Raw genomic sequence first — 17,500 nt, forward strand, 5'->3', positions numbered from 1 at the left:
CTTGAGAAAAACAAGGAAGGTGTGTTATGAAAAATTGTTCTCTGCTGCCATCTCGTGGGGAATTTGAAAATAACACCTAGGTATATGTCATAAAAATTTATTTTCTGCTGCCATGCACTTCTGTGCTGCGTGACATGCACTGCTGTGTTTTTCCGAAGATACACACGAAATGGTAGCAGACAACTTTTAATAACGACACAACTGGAAGAAATATTTTCAAAGTGCACACAGGATAGGAGCTGAAACAATTCTTTGTGACATGTGCTGTAGTCTTCCTCACAAAATGACCTGCGGGTGGCAGGTGAGAATACTCACGATGACAGAAGTGTTTTTTCTAAAATATGCACCAGATGGCAGCAGAGAGTAACTGTTTATTACTGACACTCTAGTGTTTTGCCAAAAATGCACAAAGTTAGGGGCAGAATATGAATTTTCATGATGACTTCACTCAGGTGTTATTTCTAAAATGCACACCAGATGGAAGCAGAAAAATTTATTACAATGACACAGTTGCATGTTATTTTCACAATGCCTGTGAGAAGGTAGAAGAGAATACTTTTTCATAACATGCACTCCTCTGCTTATCTCAAGATGCACACTCAATGGCTGGTGAGAAAAGCTTTGCTCAACAACATGCTCTTAGGTTTTATTTTCTAAAAATACGAGATAGCAGCAGAAATAACTGTTTATGACATGTGATGTGGTGTTATACCCTAAGTTCACACCGGATGGCAGCAGTTAATGAATATTCATGATGACATATACTCGGATGTTATTCTCAAATTGCCCACAAGATGACAGCAGAAAATAAAATTGTATGAAGACATATGCCTGGGTGTTATTTTCAAAATGTCCATGAGATGGCAGTAAATAATTTGTCATGTACTCTGATTTTAGTCTCAATATTCACTCAAAATGACGGCAGAGAAAAAACTTATAACGACAAATTCTGGGGTGTTATTTTTTAAATGCAAACGAGATAGCAGCAATATTTTTCTTGACACGCGCTGTGGTATTAGTCCAAATTTGCCCTCCAGATGGCTGCAGAAAATGAATTTTCAGCTTGACAACTCTCGGGTGTAATTTCTAAAATACCCACCTGCTGGCAACAGACAATATATTTTTCCTTACACTCGTGTAATCTCCAAGATGCAGACAAGTTTGGTGGATAAGATGAATTTTCATGTTCCCTACAGTAAAGTTTCAGTTTCAAAATTCCCACTAGATGGCAATGTTAAAATATTTTTGATGATATAAACCTGGAAGTGATTTTCAAAATACTCATGAGATAGCAGCATGGAACTGTTTTTCATGACAGGCACACCTGTGTTCATCCCACGATTAAGATGAAAGTGTAGCAGAGATAAAAAATTCAAACATCATTCGCAACACGCACTATTCTGTCATACACAAAATGCTCATCAGAAGATAGCAGAGAACAAATGCTCATGATGTATATCACTTAGTGTCATTTCTTAAGTGGCCACCAGATGGCAGCACAAAAAGTTAGATGATATATACTTGTTGGTTATTTCAAAAAAGGCGACAAGATGGCAACTGAGCATAATTTTTCAGAACATGCACTGCTATGTTTTTCCAAAGATACATAAAATGGCCAAGGACGACAACTTTCAAAATGAGATGCTCTTAGTTATTATTGTCAAAATGTACAAGATAACAGCTGACATTACTCTTTATTACATGAGCTGTGGTCTTCTCAAACTGTTCACCAGATGTCTGCAGAGGATGAATATTTATGAGGACAACACTCAGGTTAATTCTAAAAATACCAGATGGCAGGGGAGAATAACTTATTCTTATGTAATTCCCAAGAAGTACACAAGAATAAGAAAAAAAATTTTTCCTGATGACGTACAATAGGGTTATACCCCAAAATGTCCACCAGATGGCAAGAAAAAATATATTTTTGGTGACATACAACTGGTATAATTTTTAAATACCCATGAGATGGCAGCAGAGAATAATTTTTGCAACTTGCATTGCTGTGTTGGACCCAAGATCAAATGAAATGGGAGCAGAGAAAATTTCAGAAAGACATGTCATTGTTGGTATTTCTTAAATACACAAGAGATAGCAGCAGAAATGTTTCATGATCTGCAATCTGGTGTTATCCCCCAAATGCCCAAAATGTGGCTATGAAAAATGAATATTTATGATGACCAACTTGGAGAGATTATTCCTTAAATGACCATCGATGGCAGCAGAAAATAACCTGATTACTTGCACTCTGCTGTTATCTCCAAATGCCAGCCACATGACAGCAGAGAAATACATTTGATTACTTATACTCTGCTGTTATTCCTAGATTCAGAGTAGATGAGAGAGGAAAATATATTTTCAGGTTAGCATACACTCGGGTGTTATTCCGAAATACCTACAGGACGGCAGCAGAAAATAAATTTTTATGATGACATGTACCTGGGTGTTATTTTCAAAATATCCACGAGGTGTTCCCAAGATTCACACAAAATGACATTTAAGTGTTACTCTTAAAATTCCCAGGAGATGGCAGCTGAGAATTAATTTTTATGATGATATGCATCCAGGTGTCGTTACCATAGTGGCCACAAGCTGGCATAAGGAAATGAGTATTCATGCTATCAAACACTCAAGTGTTATTACTTAAATATGCACAAGATGGCAGCAGAGAATATCTTTATTACTTACACCTTGGTGCATGAAGATGAGTGGAAAAAAAATGAATTTCAAGACCCGTAATCGTGTGTCATTCTCTAAATGCCCAGCAGATGGCAGCAGAAAAAAAATAGTACATGGACATACACTTGCATGTTAATATCTAAATGCCCACGAGATGAAAGCAGAGAACAATTTTTCACGACATGCACTCGTCTTATTTCCCAGATGAACATGAGATAGCCTCGGACCAAAACTTTGAGTAATGTAATGGTCTTATTTTCTATCAGCTGACATAGCAGCGAAAATAACTGTTTGTCATATGGCTTGTGGTGTTATTCCCTAAATTTGCAGCAGATAGCAGGTGAAAATGAATTGTCACGATGAACCAATACCTGCATGGTGATTCTAAAATGCACACAACATAATAGCCAAGAATCACTCGCCCTTGGGTTTTATTTCTAAACTGCACACGAGATAGCTGCCAAAATATCTTTTACTGACACGCACCATGCTGTTCATTCCCACCAGGATGAATAATCATCATGAGAAAAGCTCAGGTGTTAATCCTAAAATACCACCAGATGGCAACAGAGAATAAATTTTTATTACGTACACCATGTGATAAACCCAAGATGCTCACTATATTAAGGTATAAAATACATTTGTATTATGACATACGCGTGGGTGTTATTTTCAAAATACCCATGAGATGGCAGGAAAGAGCAATTTTTGTGTGCGACAGGAACTCCTTTGTTCATTTTAAGATTAACACGAAAGGCCAGCAGAAATAATAATTTCATAACATCATGCCCAACACGCACTCTTCAGTCATACAATACGCACCAGATGGTCGCAGAGAACGAATATTCAGGATGTCAAACACTCGTTATTCTAAAATGTCCACCAGGTGAAGCAGAGAATAACTTTTCATTACTTGCCCTCCGGTCACAGTAAATGAGAGAAGAAAATATATTTTCATGATGGCGTACATTCGGGTGTTATTCCCAAAATGCCCACAGGATGGCAGCACAAAGTAAATTTTTATAATGACATATACGTGCTTGTTATTTTGAAAATTCCAACGGTATGGTAGCAGAGAACAATAGTCTTGACATGCAATCTGGTTTTTTTTCCCAAGATGCTCTCAAAATGGCAGTGGACAACTTTTCGTGACAGCCCGCCCTTGGATTGTTTTCAGAAAGCACATGAGATAGCCGGAAACAACAGTTTATAAAATGTACTCTGTCCTTCTTCCAAAAGTGCCCACCGGATGGTAGCAGAGAATGAATAGTTATGAACATACACCTGGGTGTTATTTTCAAAATGCCTACAAAATGACAGCAGAGAATCACTCTGGGCCCTTCGCTTCCTGGGCTCCTCAAGGGCGGAGGGCTCTGGACAGAGGGTGAGGTCTGGGGGCGAAGCGTTGCCTGGTGGTGTGAACGGTGTCTCTACGTGGTTTGGGGCAGATCAGGCTAGGCCCGGTGGGGAGCGCAGGGGTGGGGTGAGTCTGGTTCAGGGTGGGGTGGGGACTTAGCAGGGCTGCACCTGCCTAGTTGCCCAGGTGGCCGAGAGATTGGTGGGGCACGCCCAGGCTGGGGTCCTGCTGAACGGCCTAGACCGGGGAGGCAGGTGGTCCGGGGCCTGGGCGGGTCCGGGATGCGAGAGCGCCAACCCAGTCCTTCCGCTCGGGCGCGAACCGGCCAAGACCCGTGGGGCCTTTGCGTGGCCGGCAGACCCTCCCCTGCTACCCTCAAACCACTCAACCCTGGACGTGCAAGCGCGGACGTGTCCAGTGCCCGGGAGGCCAGCCTCGAGCTCGTGGGGTGGCAGGCGACAGGTTCTTGCGTCTACGGCCATACCACACTGAATGTGCCTGATTTCGTCTGATCTCAGAAGTTAAGCAGGATCGGGCCTGGTTAATACTTGGATGGGAGATCTCCTGGGGATACAGGGTGCTGTAGGCTTTTGCCACGCCCTCCTTTGGCCACCCTCCAGCCAGGGTGCCCCTGGACATCTCCGGACCCTGCTTGCTCACTGTCTCAGGGGTCCCGGGCAGCTGCCCGAGCCCAAGGGCTACACGAATGTCCATGCTCCTCGCGCCACCGCCCGCCTCCACGTGCTCTCTTGCGGCCAGCAGCCTTGGGTCTTTTCTCTCTCTGTTCCAGGCCTTTCCCTTCCTGGGGTCCACGGGGCCGAGCCCCAAGGGCCGAGAGCTCTGGATGGAGGGCGAGGTCGCGGGCCAAAGCGTTGCCTGGTGGTGTGGTCGGTGTGTCCGCATGTTTTTTGCGAGGTCCAGCTAGGGTTTGGCGGGGAGTCCAGGGGAGGGGTGGGTCTAGGTCAGGGCCGCGGCCTGGACTTGGCACTGCCGCACCTGCCTAGGTGCCCATGTGGTAGAGAGATTGGCGGGCCACGTCCGGGCCCGGATCCTTCCGAAAGGCCAAGACATCTCGTGGTCTTTTTGGGTATAGCAGAAGTGTGTCGACCATGAAATGTTTTTCCCTATCTTCTGCTGCCATCTCGTGGGCTTTTGGGAATAGCACCAGAGTTTAGGTATTGAGATATTATTCCGAAGCCTCTGCTGCCATCTCGTGGCCTTTTTGGGGAATAGCACCAGAGTTTAGGTATTGAAATATAATTCCGAAGCCTCTGCTGCCGTCTCGTGGCCTTTTTGGGGAATAGCACCGAAGTTTAGGTATTGAAATAGTATTCCGAAGCCTCTGCTGCCATCTCGTGGGCTCTCTGGGGAATAGCACCAGTGTTTAGGGATTGAAATATTATTTCAAAGCCTCTGCTGCCATCTCGTGGTCTTTTTGGGGAATAGCACCAGAGTTTAGGGATTGAAATATTATTCGTAAGGCTCTGCTGCCATCTCGTGGAATTTTTGATAATAGCACCAGAGTTCAGGCATTGAGATATTCTTCCTAATCCTCTGCTGCCATCTCGTGGACTCTTCGGGAATAGCACCAGAGTTTAGGGATTGAAATATTATTCCTAAGCCTCTGCTGCCATCCCGTGGGCTTTTGGGGGAATAGCACCGAGTTTAAGTATTGAAATATCATTCCGAAGCCTCTGCTGTCATCCCGTGGGATTTTTGGGAATAGCAGCAGTGTGTCGACCATGAAATGTTTTTCCCCATCTTCTGCTGCCATCTCGTGGGCTTTTTGGGAATAGCACCAGAGTTTATTAGGTATTGCAATATTATTCCTAAGCGTCTGCTGCCATCTCGTGGGCTTTTTGGGAATAGCACCAGAGTTTAGGTATTGCAATATTATTCCTTATCGTCTGGTGCCATCTCGTGGAATTTCTGGGAATAGCACCCGAGCGATGGCCATGAAATGTTATTCCCTATCCTCTGCTGCCATCTCGTGGACATTGTGAAAGTACTAGCGTATTCATAAATTTTGTTTTCCGCAGCAATCCTGTGTGCATTTTGAGAATGACAGAGTGTAGACCACAATAAAAATAAATTTTCTGATGCCATCGGGTGTGTGTTTTATTATAAACACCTGAGCGATCATGAATATTCATTCTCTACTGCCATACGGCGTCCAGAAACGGTCGATGTCATCATAAAACTTTACACTCTGCTGCCATCTGGTGGGATTTGGGGGAATAACACAGCGGCGCATCTCGTGAACAGTTCTCTCTGCTGCTATCACATGCATTTCAAATTAGCGCCCACGTGTATGTCATAAAATTTATTTTCTGCTGTGGTGCAGGCGCGGGCGTCTCCGGGGGCCGGGAGGCCAGGCGCGAAGTTTTGGGAATGCAGGCGACGGTGTTCCTGGTTACGGCTGTGCCCCGCGGAACGTGCCTGATCCCGTCTGATCTTGGAAGCTAAGCAGGGTTGAGCCTGGTTAGTACTTAGATGGGAGACCGCGAATACCGGGTGCCGTAGGCCTTTGCCGCCCCCTCCTTTTGTCGCCCTCCAGCCGGGGTGCCCCTGGATGCCCCGGGCCCTCGCTCACTTGCTCACTTGGTCGCTTGCTGTTCCGGGGGTCCCGGGGAGGCGACCGAGCTTAAGGGCTGCACCAAAGTCCATGCGCCCCGCGACATCGCCCGCCCCCACCTGCTCTCCTGCAGCCAGACCTGGGCTGCTTTCTCTCCACTCTGGACCCTTCGCTTCCTGGACTCCACGGGGGGAGGGGCGAGCCTCAAGGGCGGAGGGCACTGGGCGGAAGGTGAGGTTTCGGGGCGGAGCGTTGCCTGGTGGTGTGGCCGGTGTCTCCGCGTGGTTCTGGCCAGGTCGGGCTCAGCCCCGCCGGGGAGCGCAGAGGTGGGGTGGATCTGGTTCAGGGCCAGGTCGAAACTTATCAGGGCTGCACCTTCCCCGTTGCCCAGGTGGCCGAGAGATTGGCGAGGCACGCCTGGCCCGTGGTCCTGCCAAACGGCCAAGACGGGGAAGGCAAGTGGTCTGCGGCCTGGGCAGGTCCGGGATGCGAGAGCGCCCACCCAGTCCCTCCGCTCAGTCCCTCAAGGGCTGTGGTGGTGCCTTAGCGCGGCTGGCTCTCGCTCCAGCCACCTCTCTAGCGGAACCCCCAGCGCTCCCCCCAAGGAGGAGGTACGGTGTAGTCGTGGGCGTCTCCAGCGGCCAGGAGGCCAGGCTCGGTCTCTTGGGGCGGCAGACGACAGGCTCTCCCGTCTAAGTCCCTACCACCCTGAATGCGCCCGAACTTGTCTGATCTTGGAAGCTAAGCAGGGTCGGGCCTGGTTATTCTATTACTTGGGTGGGAGACCGTCTGGGAAGGCCGGGTGCCGTAGGCTTTTGCCGCCCCCTCCTTTTGCCGCACTCTAGCCAGGTGGCCCCGGGATGCCCCTGGGCTCTGCTCACTGACTTGGCCGCTGTCTCTGTGGTCCGCCGCGGGCGGCCGAGCCCAAGGGCGTCTCCAATGGCCGCGGGCCCGCGCCCTCACCCGCCCTCACCTGCTCTCCTGCAGCCAGTCCCGGGCTGTTTCCTCTCACCGCTCCAGGCCCTTTCCTTCCTGGGCTCCGTAGGACCGAGCCCCGGGGACCGCCGTCTCTAACACACGTTGGGAGTGTGCTCGCCTTCCCGGGACGCGGGACCAGCCACCCCCACCCGCCACGCCGCGTCCCGCCCAGCCCCGCCCCGCCAGAGGCCTCAAACCTCCTCCGACACGCTTCTCCCCGCCCTTCTCACCCGACAGCCAGGTGCCCTCGGCCCAAGCGCGAGGCCGGCCCGCACACCCGGGACGAGAAGCAGGACTGACCAACTGCGTCAGAAAGGCCGAGACACACGAGAGCGCGCACGCGTGTGCGGCGAGAGCCTTCTTGCTCGCGACAGGCCGCAGCAAACAGCCACACACACATACTCCAGGGAGCCTGTGCGTCTCGCCTGTCTGCGGTGGTACCTCGGGAGGACTCAAAGGACAACGAGACTCCCTGAGCCCCGACCTGTATCGGGGCATGGGATACAGGGGTGCCAAGGTTCCGGGAGTGCCGGGATCGCCGGGGTTCCGGGGATAAAAGAGTTCTGGGGATCCGGGGTTACGGGGGTTCGAGGGGTTCCGCGGTTCCCCCAGGGTTCCGCGGAGCAAGGGGTTCCCAGGGGTTCCGCGGACCCGGGGTTCCCAGGGGTTCCGTCGACGAAGGGGTTCTCAGGGGTTCCGTCGACGAAGGGGTTCTCATGGGGTTCCGCAGAGCCGGGGTTCCCAGGGGTTCCGCGGTCCAAGGGGTCCCCAGGGGTTCCGCGGACCAAGGGGTTCTCAGGGGTTCCGTCGACGAAGGGGTTCCCAGGGGTTCCGCGGACCAAGGGGTTCCCAGGGGTTCCGCGGATGAAGGGGTTCTCAGGGGTTCCGCGGAGCCGGGGTTCCCAGGGGTTCCGCGGACCAAGGGGTTCCCAGGGGTTCCGCGGACGAAGGGGTTCTCAGGGGTTCCGCGGAGCCGGGGTTCCCAGGGGGTTCCGCGGTCCAAGGGGTTCCCAGGGGTTCCGCAGACCGGGGGTTCCCAGGGGGTTCCGCGGACGAAGGGGTTCTCAGGGGTTCCGCGGACCGAGGGGTTCCCAGGGGTTCCGCGGACCCGGATTTCCGCTTCTTGGGAATAGCACCAGAGTTTAGGGATTGAAATCTCATTCCTAAGCCTCTGCTGCCGTCTCGTGGCCTTTTTGGGGAATAGCACCGAAGTTTAGGTATTGAAATAGTATTCCGAAGCCTCTGCTGCCATCTCGTGGGCTCTCTGGGGAATAGCACCAGTGTTTAGGGATTGAAATATTATTTCAAAGCCTCTGCTGCCATCTCGTGGTCTTTTTGGGGAATAGCACCAGAGTTTAGGGATTGAAATATTATTCGTAAGGCTCTGCTGCCATCTCGTGGAATTTTTGATAATAGCACCAGAGTTCAGGCATTGAGATATTCTTCCTAATCCTCTGCTGCCATCTCGTGGACTCTTCGGGAATAGCACCAGAGTTTAGGGATTGAAATATTATTCCTAAGCCTCTGCTGCCATCCCGTGGGCTTTTGGGGGAATAGCACCGAGTTTAAGTATTGAAATATCATTCCGAAGCCTCTGCTGTCATCCCGTGGGATTTTTGGGAATAGCAGCAGTGTGTCGACCATGAAATGTTTTTCCCCATCTTCTGCTGCCATCTCGTGGGCTTTTTGGGAATAGCACCAGAGTTTATTAGGTATTGCAATATTATTCCTAAGCGTCTGCTGCCATCTCGTGGGCTTTTTGGGAATAGCACCAGAGTTTAGGTATTGCAATATTATTCCTTATCGTCTGGTGCCATCTCGTGGAATTTCTGGGAATAGCACCCGAGCGATGGCCATGAAATGTTATTCCCTATCCTCTGCTGCCATCTCGTGGACATTGTGAAAGTACTAGCGTATTCATAAATTTTGTTTTCCGCAGCAATCCTGTGTGCATTTTGAGAATGACAGAGTGTAGACCACAATAAAAATAAATTTTCTGATGCCATCAGGCGTATATTTCATTATAAACACCTGAGCGATCATGAATATTCATTCTCCACTGCCATGCGGCGTCCAGAAACGATCAAAGTCATCATAAAACTTTACACTCTGCTGCCATCTGGTGGGCTTTTGGGGAATAACACAGCGATGTAGCTCATGAACAGTTCTTCCTGCTGCTATCACATGCATTTCAAATTAGCACCCACGTGTATGTCATGAAATTTATTTTCTGCTGCGTTGCTGGCGCGCGCGTCTCCGGGGGCCGGGAGGCCAGGCGCGAAGTTTTGGGAATGCAGGCGACGGTGTTCCTGGTTACGGCTGTGCCCCGCGGAACGTGCCTGATCCCGTCTGATCTTGGAAGCTAAGCAGGGTTGAGCCTGGTTAGTACTTAGATGGGAGACCGCGAATACCGGGTGCCGTAGGCCTTTGCCGCCCCCTCCTTTTGTCGCCCTCCAGCCGGGGTGCCCCTGGATGCCCCGGGCCCTCGCTCACTTGCTCACTTGGTCGCTTGCTGTTCCGGGGGTCCCGGGGAGGCGACCGAGCTTAAGGGCTGCACCAAAGTCCATGCGCCCCGCGACATCGCCCGCCCCCACCTGCTCTCCTGCAGCCAGACCTGGGCTGCTTTCTCTCCACTCTGGACCCTTCGCTTCCTGGACTCCACGGGGGGAGGGGCGAGCCTCAAGGGCGGAGGGCACTGGGCGGAAGGTGAGGTTTCGGGGCGAAGCGTTGCCTGGTGGTGTGGCCGGTGTCTCCGCGTGGTTCTGGCCAGGTCGGGCTCAGCCCCGCCGGGGAGCGCAGAGGTGGGGTGGATCTGGTTCAGGGCCAGGTCGAAACTTATCAGGGCTGCACCTTCCCCGTTGCCCAGGTGGCCGAGAGATTGGCGAGGCACGCCTGGCCCGTGGTCCTGCCAAACGGCCAAGACGGGGAAGGCAAGTGGTCTGCGGCCTGGGCAGGTCCGGGATGCGAGAGCGCCCACCCAGTCCCTCCGCTCAGTCCCTCAAGGGCTGTGGTGGTGCCTTAGCGCGGCTGGCTCTCGCTCCAGCCACCTCTCTAGCGGAACCCCCAGCGCTCCCCCCAAGGAGGAGGTACGGTGTAGTCGTGGGCGTCTCCAGCGGCCAGGAGGCCAGGCTCGGTCTCTTGGGGCGGCAGACGACAGGCTCTCCCGTCTAAGTCCCTACCACCCTGAATGCGCCCGAACTTGTCTGATCTTGGAAGCTAAGCAGGGTCGGGCCTGGTTATTCTATTACTTGGGTGGGAGACCGTCTGGGAAGGCCGGGTGCCGTAGGCTTTTGCCGCCCCCTCCTTTTGCCGCACTCTAGCCAGGTGGCCCCGGGATGCCCCTGGGCTCTGCTCACTGACTTGGCCGCTGCCTCTGTGGTCCGCCGCGGGCGGCCGAGCCCAAGGGCGTCTCCAATGGCCGCGGGCCCGCGCCCTCACCCGCCCTCACCTGCTCTCCTGCAGCCAGTCCCGGGCTGTTTCCTCTCACCGCTCCAGGCCCTTTCCTTCCTGGGCTCCGTAGGACCGAGCCCCGGGGACCGCCGTCTCTAACACACGTTGGGAGTGTGCTCGCCTTCCCGGGACGCGGGACCAGCCACCCCCACCCGCCACGCCGCGTCCCGCCCAGCCCCGCCCCGCCAGAGGCCTCAAACCTCCTCCGACACGCTTCTCCCCGCCCTTCTCACCCGACAGCCAGGTGCCCTCGGCCCAAGCGCGAGGCCGGCCCGCACACCCGGGACGAGAAGCAGGACTGACCAACTGCGTCAGAAAGGCCGAGACACACGAGAGCGCGCACGCGTGTGCGGCGAGAGCCTTCTTGCTCGCGACAGGCCGCAGCAAACAGCCACACACACATACTCCAGGGAGCCTGTGCGTCTCGCCTGTCTGCGGTGGTACCTCGGGAGGACTCAAAGGACAACGAGACTCCCTGAGCCCCGACCTGTATCGGGGCATGGGATACAGGGGTGCCAAGGTTCCGGGAGTGCCGGGATCGCCGGGGTTCCGGGGATAAAAGAGTTCTGGGGATCCGGGGTTACGGGGGTTCGAGGGGTTCCGCGGTTCCCCCAGGGTTCCGCGGAGCAAGGGGTTCCCAGGGGTTCCGCGGACCCGGGGTTCCCAGGGGTTCCGTCGACGAAGGGGTTCTCAGGGGTTCCGTCGACGAAGGGGTTCTCAGGGGGTTCCGCAGAGCCGGGGTTCCCAGGGGTTCCGCAGACCAAGGGGTCCCCAGGGGTTCCACGGCCCCGGCTTCTCAGGGATTCCGCGGACGAAGGGGTTCCCAGGGGTTCCGCGGACCAAGGGGTTCCCAGGGGTTCCGCGGATGAAGGGGTTCTCAGGGGTTCCGCGGAGCCGGGGTTCCCAGGGGTTCCGCAGACCGGGGGTTCCCAGGGGTTCCGCGGACGAAGGGGTTCTCAGGGGTTCCGCGGAGCCGGGGTTCCCAGGGGTTCCGCGGTCCAAGGGGTTCCCAGGGGTTCCGCGGACCGAGGGGTTCCCAGGGGTTCCGCAGACCCGGGTTTCCGCTTCTTGGGAATAGCACCAGAGTTTAGGGATTGAAATCTTATTCCTAAGCCTCTGCTGCCGTCTCGTGGCCTTTTTGGGGAATAGCACCGAAGTTTAGGTATTGAAATATTATTCCGAAGCCTCTGCTGCCATCTCGTGGGCTCTCTGGGGAATAGCACCAGTGTTTAGGGATTGAAATATTATTTCAAAGCCTCTGCTGCCATCTCGTGGTCTTTTTGGGGAATAGCACCAGAGTTTAGGGATTGAAATATTATTCGTAAGGCTCTGCTGCCATCTCGTGGAATTTTTGATAATAGCACCAGAGTTCAGGCATTGAGATATTCTTCCTAATCCTCTGCTGCCATCTCGTGGACTCTTCGGGAATAGCACCAGAGTTTAGGGATTGAAATATTATTCCTAAGCCTCTGCTGCCATCCCGTGGGCTTTTGGGGGAATAGCACCGAGTTTAAGTATTGAAATATCATTCCGAAGCCTCTGCTGTCATCCCGTGGGATTTTTGGGAATAGCAGCAGTGTGTCGACCATGAAATGTTTTTCCCCATCTTCTGCTGCCATCTCGTGGGCTTTTTGGGAATAGCACCAGAGTTTATTAGGTATTGCAATATTATTCCTAAGCGTCTGCTGCCATCTCGTGGGCTTTTTGGGAATAGCACCAGAGTTTAGGTATTGCAATATTATTCCTTATCGTCTGGTGCCATCTCGTGGAATTTCTGGGAATAGCACCCGAGCGATGGCCATGAAATGTTATTCCCTATCCTCTGCTGCCATCTCGTGGACATTGTGAAAGTACTAGCGTATTCATAAATTTTGTTTTCCGCAGCAATCCTGTGTGCATTTTGAGAATGACAGAGTGTAGACCACAATAAAAATAAATTTTCTGATGCCATCGGGTGTGTGTTTTATTATAAACACCTGAGCGATCATGAATATTCATTCTCTACTGCCATACGGTGTCCAGAAACGGTCGATGTCATCATAAAACTTTACACTCTGCCGCCATGTGGTGGGATTTGGGGGAATAACACAGCGGCGCATCTCGTGAACAGTTCTCTCTGCTGCTATCACATGCATTTCAAATTAGCGCCCACGTGTATGTCATAAAATTTATTTTCTGCTGTGGTGCAGGCGCGGGCGTCTCCGGGGGCCGGGAGGCCAGGCTCGAAGTTTTGGGAATGCAGGCGACAGTGTTCCTGGTTACGGCTGTGCCCCGCGGAACGTGCCTGATCCCGTCTGATCTTGGAAGCTAAGCAGGGTTGAGCCTGGTTAGTACTTAGATGGGAGACCGCGAATACCGGGTGCCGTAGGCCTTTGCCGCCCCCTCCTTTTGTCGCCCTCCAGCCGGGGTGCCCCTGGATGCCCCGGGCCCTCGCTCACTTGCTCACTTGGTCGCTTGCTGTTCCGGGGGTCCCGGGGAGGCGACCGAGCTTAAGGGCTGCACCAAAGTCCATGCGCCCCGCGACATCGCCCGCCCCCACCTGCTCTCCTGCAGCCAGACCTGGGCTGCTTTCTCTCCACTCTGGACCCTTCGCTTCCTGGACTCCACGGGGGGAGGGGCGAGCCTCAAGGGCGGAGGGCACTGGGCGGAAGGTGAGGTTTCGGGGCGAAGCGTTGCCTGGTGGTGTGGCCGGTGTCTCCGCGTGGTTCTGGCCAGGTCACGCTCAGCCCCGCCGGGGAGCGCAGAGGAGGGGTGGATCTGGTTCAGGGCCAGGTCGAAACTTATCAGGGCTGCACCTTCCCTGTTGCCCAGGTGGCCGAGAGATGGGCGAGGCACGCCTGGGCCGTGGTCCTGCCAAACGGCCAAGACGGGGAAGGCAAGTGGTCTGCGGCCTGGGCAGGTCCGGGATGCGAGAGCGCCCACCCAGTCCCTCCGCTCAGTCCCTCAAGGGCTGTGGTGGTGCCTTAGCGCGGCTGGCTCTCGCTCCAGCCACCTCTCTAGCGGAACCCCCAGCGCTCCCCCCAAGGAGGAGGTACGGTGTAGTCGTGGGCGTCTCCAGCGGCCAGGAGGCCAGGCTCGGTCTCTTGGGGCGGCAGACGACAGGCTCTCCCGTCTAAGTCCCTACCACCCTGAATGCGCCCGAACTTGTCTGATCTTGGAAGCTAAGCAGGGTCGGGCCTGGTTATTCTATTACTTGGGTGGGAGACCGTCTGGGAAGGCCGGGTGCCGTAGGCTTTTGCCGCCCCCTCCTTTCGCCGCACTCTAGCCAGGTGGCCCCGGGATGCCCCTGGGCTCTGCTCACTCACTTGCCCGCTGTCTCTGTGGTCCGCCGCGGGCGGCCGAGCCCAAGGGCGTCTCCAATGGCCGCGGGCCCGCGCCCTCACCCGCCCTCACCTGCTCTCCTGCAGCCAGTCCCGGGCTGTTTCCTCTCCCCGCTCCAGGCCCTTTCCTTCCTGGGCTCCGTAGGACCGAGCCCCGGGGACCGCCGTCTCTAACACACGTTGGGAGTGTGCTCGCCTTCCCGGGACGCGGGACCAGCCACCCCCACCCGCCACGCCGCGTCCCGCCCAGCCCCGCCCCGCCAGAGGCCTCCAACCTCCTCCGACACGCTTCTCCCCGCCCTTCTCACCCGACAGCCAGGTGCCCTCGGCCCAAGCGCGAGGCCGGCCCGCACACCCGGGACGAGAAGCAGGACTGACCAACTGCGTCAGAAAGGCCGAGACACACGAGAGCGCGCACGCGTGTGCGGCGAGAGCCTTCTTGCTCGCGACAGGCCGCAGCAAACAGCCACACACACATACTCCAGGGAGCCTGTGCGTCTCGCCTGTCTGCGGTGGTACCTCGGGAGGACTCAAAGGACAACGAGACTCCCTGAGCCCCGACCTGTATCGGGGCATGGGATACAGGGGTGCCAAGGTTCCGGGAGTGCCGGGATCGCCGGGGTTCCGGGGATAAAAGAGTTCTGGGGATCCGGGGTTACGGGGGTTCGAGGGGTTCCGCGGTTCCCCCAGGGTTCCGCGGAGCAAGGGGTTCCCAGGGGTTCCGCGGACCCGGGGTTCCCAGGGGTTCCGTCGACGAAGGGGTTCTCAGGGGTTCCGTCGACGAAGGGGTTCTCAGGGGGTTCCGCAGAGCCGGGGTTCCCAGGGGTTCCGCGGTCCAAGGGGTCCCCAGGGGTTCCGCGGACCAAGGGGTTCTCAGGGGTTCCGTCGACGAAGGGGTTCCCAGGGGTTCCGCGGACCAAGGGGTTCCCAGGGGTTCCGCGGATGAAGGGGTTCTCAGGGGTTCCGCGGAGCCGGGGTTCCCAGGGGTTCCGCGGACCAAGGGGTTCCCAGGGGTTCCGCGGACGAAGGGGTTCTCAGGGGTTCCGCGGAGCCGGGGTTCCCAGGGGGTTCCGCGGTCCAAGGGGTTCCCAGGGGTTCCGCAGACCGGGGGTTCCCAGGGGGTTCCGCGGACGAAGGGGTTCTCAGGGGTTCCGCGGACCGAGGGGTTCCCAGGGGTTCCGCGACCCGGATTTCCGCTTCTTGGGAATAGCACCAGAGTTTAGGGATTGAAATCTTATTCCTAAGCCTCTGCTGCCGTCTCGTGGCCTTTTTGGGGAATAGCACCGAAGTTTAGGTATTGAAATATTATTCCGAAGCCTCTGCTGCCATCTCGTGGGCTCTCTGGGGAATAGCACCAGTGTTTAGGGATTGAAATATTATTTCAAAGCCTCTGCTGCCATCTCGTGGTCTTTTTGGGGAATAGCACCAGAGTTTAGGGATTGAAATATTATTCGTAAGGCTCTGCTGCCATCTCGTGGAATTTTTGAGAATAGCACCAGAGTTTAGGCATTGAGATATTCTTCCTAATCCTCTGCTGCCATCTCGTGGACTCTTCGGGAATAGCACCAGAGTTTAGGTATTGAAATATTATTCCTAAGCCTCTGCTGCCATCCCGTGGGCTTTTGGGGGAATAGCACCGAGTTTAAGTATTGAAATATCATTCCGAAGCCTCTGCTGTCATCCCGTGGGATTTTTGGGAATAGCAGCAGTGTGTCGACCATGAAATGTTTTTCCCCATCTTCTGCTGCCATCTCGTGGGCTTTTTGGGAATAGCACCAGAGTTTATTAGGTATTGCAATATTATTCCTAAGCGTCTGCTGCCATCTCGTGGGCTTTTTGGGAATAGCACCAGAGTTTAGGTATTGCAATATTATTCCTTATCGTCTGGTGCCATCTCGTGGAATTTCTGGGAATAGCACCCGAGCGATGGCCATGAAATGTTATTCCCTATCCTCTGCTGCCATCTCGTGGACATTGTGAAAGTACTAGCGTATTCATAAATTTTGTTTCCCGCAGCAATCCTGTGTGCATTTTGAGAATGACAGAGTGTAGACCACAATAAAAATAAATTTTCTGATGCCATCGGGTGTGTGTTTTATTATAAACACCTGAGCGATCATGAATATTCATTCTCTACTGCCATACGGTGTCCAGAAACGGTCGATGTCATCATAAAACTTTACACTCTGCCGCCATATGGTGGGATTTGGGGGAATAACACAGCGGCGCATCTCGTGAACAGTTCTCTCTGCTGCTATCACATGCATTTCAAATTAGCGCCCACGTGTATGTCATAAAATTTATTTTCTGCTGTGGTGCAGGCGCGGGCGTCTCCGGGGGCCGGGAGGCCAGGCTCGAAGTTTTGGGAATGCAGGCGACAGTGTTCCTGGTTACGGCTGTACCCCGCGGAACGTGCCCGATCCCGTCTGATCTTGGAAGCTAAGCCGGGTTGAGCCTGGTTAGTACTTAGATGGGAGACCGCGAATACCGGGTGCCGTAGGCCTTTGCCGCCCCCTCCTTTTGTCGCCCTCCGGCCGGGGTGCCCCTGGATGCCCCGGGCCCCCCGCTCACTTGCTCACTTGGTCGTTTGCTGTTCCGGGGGTCCCGGGGAGGCGACCGAGCTTAAGGGCTGCACCAAAGTCCATGCGCCCCCGCGACATCGCCCGCCCCCACCTGCTCTCCTGCAGCCAGACCTGGGCTGCTTTTCTCTCCACTCTGGACCCTTCGCTTCCTGGACTCCACGGGGGGAGGGGCGAGCCTCAAGGGCGGAGGGCACTGGCCTAAGGTGAGGTTTTGGGGCCAAGCGTTGTCACGTGGTGTGGCCGGTGTCTCCGCGTGGTTCTGGCCAGGTCACGCTCAGCCCCGCCGGGGAGCGCAGAGGTGGGGTGGATCTGGTTCAGGGCCAGGTCGAAACTTATCAGGGCTGCACCTTCCCCGTTGCCCAGGTGGCCGAGAGATTGGCGAGGCACGCCTGGCCCGTGGTCCTGCCAAACGGCCAAGACGGGGAGGCAAGTGGTCTGCGGCCTGGGCAGGTCCGGGATGCGAGAGCGCCCACCCAGTCCCTCCGCTCAGTCCCTCAAGGGCTGTGGTGGTGCCTTAGCGCGGCTGGCTCTCGCTCCAGCCACCTCTCTAGCGGAACCC

General features: G+C 54.6%; 5 pseudogenes; all 5 read left to right on the forward strand.

The window, feature by feature from the left end:
• The first annotated feature begins 4,506 nt into the window (after positions 1-4,506).
• Positions 4,507-4,625, forward strand: LOC118612596 (annotated as a pseudogene).
• Positions 4,626-7,301: 2,676 nt separating this feature from the next.
• On the forward strand, positions 7,302-7,425 carry LOC118612778 (annotated as a pseudogene).
• A 3,329-nt stretch (positions 7,426-10,754) lies between these two features.
• LOC118612779 lies at positions 10,755-10,878 on the forward strand (annotated as a pseudogene).
• A 3,271-nt stretch (positions 10,879-14,149) lies between these two features.
• Positions 14,150-14,273, forward strand: LOC118612780 (annotated as a pseudogene).
• A 2,474-nt stretch (positions 14,274-16,747) lies between these two features.
• Positions 16,748-16,862, forward strand: LOC118612693 (annotated as a pseudogene).
• Positions 16,863-17,500: the final 638 nt, after the last annotated feature.

The sequence above is a fragment of the Rousettus aegyptiacus genome, unplaced genomic scaffold, assembly GCF_014176215.1.
Source record: "Rousettus aegyptiacus isolate mRouAeg1 unplaced genomic scaffold, mRouAeg1.p scaffold_m13_p_16, whole genome shotgun sequence".
NCBI lineage: Eukaryota > Metazoa > Chordata > Mammalia > Chiroptera > Pteropodidae > Rousettus > Rousettus aegyptiacus.